We start from the raw sequence: 6,000 nt of genomic DNA, 5'->3' as shown, positions 1-6,000 counted from the left end.
CTTTACTCCACACACTTCAGATAGAGCCCTAATAACCAGAATATACAAAGAACTCAAAAAATTAGACAATAAGATAACAAATAACCCAATCAATAAATGGGCCAAGGACCTGAACAGACACTTCTCAGAGGAGGACATACAATCAATCAACAAGTACATGAAAAAATGCTCACCATCGCTAGCAGTCAGAGAAATGCAAATCAAAACTACCCTAAGATACCATCTCACTCCAGTAAGACTGGCAGCCATTAGGAAGTCAAACAACAATAAGTGCTGGAGAGGATGCGGGGAAAAGGGCACTCTTGTTCATTGCTGGTGGGACTGCAAATTGGTGCAGCCAATTTGGAAAGCAGTATGGAGATTTCTCGGAAAGCTGGGAATGGAACCACCATTTGACCCAGCTATTCCCCTTCTCGGTCTATTCCCTAAAGCCCTAACAAGAGCATGCTACAGGGACACTGCTACATCGATGTTCATAGCAGCTCAATTCACGATAGCAAGACTGTGGAACCAGCCTAGATGCCCTTCAATAGATGAATGGATAAAAAAAAATGTGGCATTTATACACTATGGAGTATTACTCTGCATTAAAAAATGACAAAATTATAGAATTTGGAGGGAAATGGATGGCATTAGAGCAGATTATGCTAAGTGAAGCTAGTCAATCTTTAAAAAACAAATACCAAATGACTCCTTTGATATAAGGGGTGTAAACAAGGACAGGGTAGGGACGAAGAGCTTGAGAAGAATATTTACAGTAAACAGGGATGAGAGGTGGGAGGGAAAGGGAGTGAGAAGGGAAATTGCATGGAAATGGAAGGCGATCCTCAGGGTTATACAAAATGTCATATAAGAGGTAAGGAGGGGTAAGTCAAGAGAATACAAATGGAAGACATGATTTACAGTAGAAGGGGTAGAGAGAGAAAAGGGGAGGGGAGGGGAGGGGAGGGGAGGGGAGGGGAGGGGAGGGGAGGGGAGGGGGGATAGTAGACAATAGGACAGACAGCAGAATACATCAGACACTAGAAAGGCAATATGTCAATCAATGGAAGGGTAACTGATGTGATACAGCAATTTGTATACGGGGTAAAAGCGGGAGTTCATAATCCACTTGAATCAAACCATGTAATATGATGTATTAAGAACTATGTAATGTTATGAACGACCAATAAAAAAAAAAAAAAAAACAAAGTTGACCTAAACAACACATATAGAACACTTCATTCAAGACAGAGTTAAAATTCTTTTTAAGTACCCAAGGAGAATTTGACAAATATTAGCCATATGCTAGACCACTCTGTCAAATTTAATTGATCAAAATCATCCAATTATGTTCATTGATCATGGTGGAATTAAGTTAGGAATTAAATTTTAAAAAGGAGAGAGGAATTTTAGTGCTTGTAAATTAAGCAATACACTTCTAAGTTACCTTAGTAGCTAGCAAAGACAATACATTAAAATATAATAAAGTAATATCCATTTTAATCAAATGAGTTTAAGTATGACATTGAGACTTGAGGTATGCTCAATAGTAGGGTGTATGCTCAGCATGATCAAGGCCCTGGGTTCAATCCGCAGCATGCTCCCCAAAATGATATATGAGATGACCTTAACAGTTCATGAAAAAAAATCATGACTTTAAATGATTGTATAAGAAAAGCTAAAATCCCAACAATCCAGTGTCCAAAACAAGAATTTACAAAAACAAATTACTCTGAAAGTTAGAAAAAAATAACTAGAGATGAGAGCAGAAACTATTGAAGAAGAAAATAAGTAAGAAAAAAACCCATCAAGAACAAAAGTGGAGGACTCTGAAATAAGCAAGGAAACTGAATGTTCTATGCTGGTATTATTGTGGTGTGAACTGAAAAATACAGTCAGTAAGAGTGGGAGTTACAGGGTATAGATCAGTAAAAAATATAGATTATAGATATAAGATTTTGATAAGTGCGCTAAGACAATTATAAAGTAAGAACTGTCATAGGCAGGCCTGAATCTCCATTTTGCTGCCTTCTATTAAAAAAAAAAAGAAATTGTTACAAGAGCTGTTTCTAAGAAACTGAAATGAAAGCTGTTTTCTGTTAAATTAAAAAATATAGAGAGATATATATTGTCTTCTGTACTTTGTACCCCACAAAATATACTCAACCCAGGATATGGTGGTCTTGGTGACTCAAGACTTTGAAGTAGATTCTCGCCCCCCACTAACCACCAGCTCAAACCCAGGATGCCGTTACCTAACACCTGCTTCAGCCCGACATGTGGTTGTCTGAGTTGCTCTGCTAACTGCTGTTCGGCTTGCTTGCATGACTCTAAGGAAAGTCCCTGAGCTGTGGTCTTCGTCCTTAAATCCCCAAGACTCAGGCCAGGAAATTGCTGTTCTCCCACAGAGCTGCAGTCTCTACGGGTAGGTGACAGTCCCTGGCCAGGTAAACAAAGCTCTCTTTGATTTGAATTCGGACTTACACTGTTTTCTGAAGCAGCTCCTCATAACAGTATCAACAAACTATAGCTCATATACCAAATTCAGCCCAACATCTGTCTTGAACAGTCATTTTTTTGTATGGTGTATGAGCCAAAAAAGTTTTTTTGCTTAATGTTGGGGGGATGATCAGAAAAAGAAGTATATTTTGTGGCACAAAAAAATTCAAATTTAATTTTTATAGTTTTACTAGAACTTAGACACAATCACTCCTATGTTGTCTATGACTAGTTTCACAATACATTGGCAGAGGTGAGGAGATGCCCACCTTATAGTTTAGATCTGGAATGTCCCGCAAAGGCTTATGTATTGAAAACTTGGTCCCCAATGCAACAATATTCAGAGGTGGGACTTTGGGGAAGTGATTAGATCATGAGTGAGCTAACTTCATCGATGGATTAATCCAGTGATTAATTCAGAGCTGAATGGACTATTGAAGGTAGTGGACTTGCTTGCATGACTCTAAGGAAAGTCTAAGGAAACTGTAGGACATGGTAGCTAAATAAAGAGAGTAGGTTCTTGGGGACACGCCCTTGAAAGCTGCCTTTTGTCCCTGGCCTGCCTCCTTCTAACCCTTTCTCTCCCTTTTGGCTTCCTGGTCCCCATGACTTTAAATTTCTTTCTTTCTTTTTCTTCTTTTTTTTTTTTTTTTTTTTTTTTTGGTGGTACTGGGGATTGAATCCAGGGCCTTGTGCATGAGAGGCAAGCATGCTACTAGCTGAGCTATATCCCCAGCCCCCTCGTCACCATGACTTTGTTCCACAATGCCCTTTCATCAAAATGTACTGCCTCACCACAGGCCCAGAAACAATGGAGCCAGTTGACCATGGATTGAAACCATGAGTGAAATAAATCTTCCCTCCTTCAAGTTGATTTTGTCAGGTATTTTGTCACAGCAATGAAATGCTGACTAACATATCCTTGCCCTTTGGTTCTTACTCCCTGAAAAGTCTAAAATATTTTTATCTGATTATTTAAAGAAGTTTTTAAACCCTTGGCATATAACAATGTTTACATACACAATACATACTTCAAAACAAACAGCTTATTAAAGTATTGAAAGTGAATAAAACAGTGATCAGCTTATAGACTGAACCTTACTGTATCTATTAGTATTAGTTTACAGCTCACAACATGTAAAATATTTACTATTAAGGGCCACCTTTCCTTTTTCTATGGTATCAAGGTAATGAAAGAAAGAAACAGAGACATTAAGAGATGAGAGAATGACTTATTAGCAGGTATGAAAGGTGAAAATATCACTACAAATCCTACAAGACATTGTGAACAATTTCATGACAATAAATTTGAAGTTTTAGGGAAATGGACAAATGCCAAGATAAACATCAAAACTTGTCAAGAAGAAATAGAAAATCTTACCAAGAAGAAAAACTGCATCTACTACAGAAAGTAAACTTGTAAGTGAAAACCTTCCACAAAGAAACTCCAAGACCAGATGGCCTCATTGGTGAATTCTTCCCTTTGTTTAAGGAAGGAATACCAATAACATAGAAATTCTTCCAAAGTATAGAAAAGCTCATTTTTATGAGTCTTATCAAGTCAGAAGAGCCTTGATATTAAAATCTGACAAATACATTATAAGAAAGAAGAATTAAAGCCAGATGTACATATATATTACAGTCACTTTTAGATAAATTATATATTTCACAATTTAAAATCTTAAAGACTATAAACAGAAAATTACTTAGAAATGAATATATGAACTTCCAGGTTAAAAGAATTCATCAAATATCCCCCTCATGTTAGAAAAGAGGAAATGATAGGATAAGCAAATAGCTGCTATAGAGTGAATTAAATGGGATTACTAAGATTAACAAAACATTTCACAGATATTGAATTATAATCTAAAATAACACCATAAAGTCTCTAAGACTGTCAAAATTATTCCAATACCCAAAGCCAGCCTGGTATGTGGAAATCAATTTGTGCAATATGGAAGAGACTTAGATGTTCACATCTGTGCTGTCAATCTAAATAACAATCAGAGGGAGATTCTCCAAAGTATAATATTTATGTGGGAGTAGAACAGCATTTCAGGAGGGAGGAGGGAGGAGCATGGGAAGAACATGTCATCACAATGGGAATACACATGCCATAGTAAACTATGTGCATGTTCAAAGAAGTTGAGGCAAGGGGAAATTTTTAAAGGCAAATATGAGAATAATTGCACAAGGTATTTTGAAAAAATAGACCTTGGCCACAAGGATCAATAACAAGAGTGGTGCCAGTCCCAAAGTTGAGTAGACAGTTGATGGGTAGATATCCTCATAGAAGTGTGTGTGTGTATGTTTGTGTGTGGTGTGTGTAATGTTGCAGTGACCCCTGTGCAAGAATGTGGTTCTGAGAGTCTTTGTGAGTTACTATCAGGCAGTCATGCATGAGAACACTTCTTTCATCACCTTTCAGCGTTATGTATTTATTTTTTGGTCAGGGTTGGCAGAAATTACTCCATTTTGATTCTCACAACTTTTGCAATTCTTTTCATTACATCAGCACTGGCAAGCATCTTTTGAAAATTCGAAAATAAAGAGGATTTCAAGAAATGGGAAAATATCTCATGTTCATAGATCAGAAGATTTAATCTTGGTAAGATGACAATACTATCCAAAGCCATCTATAGATTCAATGCCATTTTATCAAAAGCCTCCTGACTTTTTTGTTTGCTTTGCAGACATGGAAAAATCCATCCTAAAACATACAATTGATCAACAAATATATGAAAAAATAGTCAACATCTTTAACAGTTAGAGAAATGTAAATCAAAACTACTCTAAGAGTTCACCTCACCGCAGTTGGAACGACAATTATCAAAAACACAAGTAACAATAAATGTTGGCTAGGATGTGGGGAAAAAAGGCACACTCATACATTGCTGGTGGGACTGAAAACTGGTGCAAGCCCTCTGGAGAGCAGTATGGAGATTCCTTAGAATATTTGGAACAGAACCACCATTCGACCCAGTTATCCCACTCCTTGGTATATAGCCAGGGGACTTAAAAGCAGCATATTACAATGATGCAGAGAGGAATTTAGGGATACAAAGAAAGATATACTGACTATCAAAAGAGAAATACCCATAAATTTTTGGAATGCAAAACAGGCAACTTGTACACAACCTGGCCCTTGCCCTTGGTCTACATCCTTGCCAGCAAAAAGTAATATGATGAGAAGGCAATGAGCAAGTGCTAGAAAAACGGAGAAGAAATTAGGTTACTACTCTAACTCCACCTCTAATCCAGCTTCTAGCTTCTATCCCTCTATAAATATTAACACTCCAGAAAAGGGGCTGCTGTCTCTCTGGAGATAGCCTACTCTTTTAAATATTTACTTTTTCCTTTATCCCATAAAACATTTCTCTGGAGATACTGCATTCTCCTTTGAATGTGTCTGCTTTCCTTGATTTGTCTTGATTGGCACATGCTGGAATTATTTTTTGTCACATAAGCTAGGGACTCCATTTGTCCAGAATGGAGGTCCCTCTCTCTGGGAAAAAAAAA

The sequence above is a fragment of the Urocitellus parryii genome, chromosome 7, assembly GCF_045843805.1.
Source record: "Urocitellus parryii isolate mUroPar1 chromosome 7, mUroPar1.hap1, whole genome shotgun sequence".
Lineage (NCBI taxonomy): Eukaryota > Metazoa > Chordata > Mammalia > Rodentia > Sciuridae > Urocitellus > Urocitellus parryii.
The sequence above is the reverse complement of the archived record's forward strand: the minus strand, read 5'-3'. Positions refer to the sequence as shown.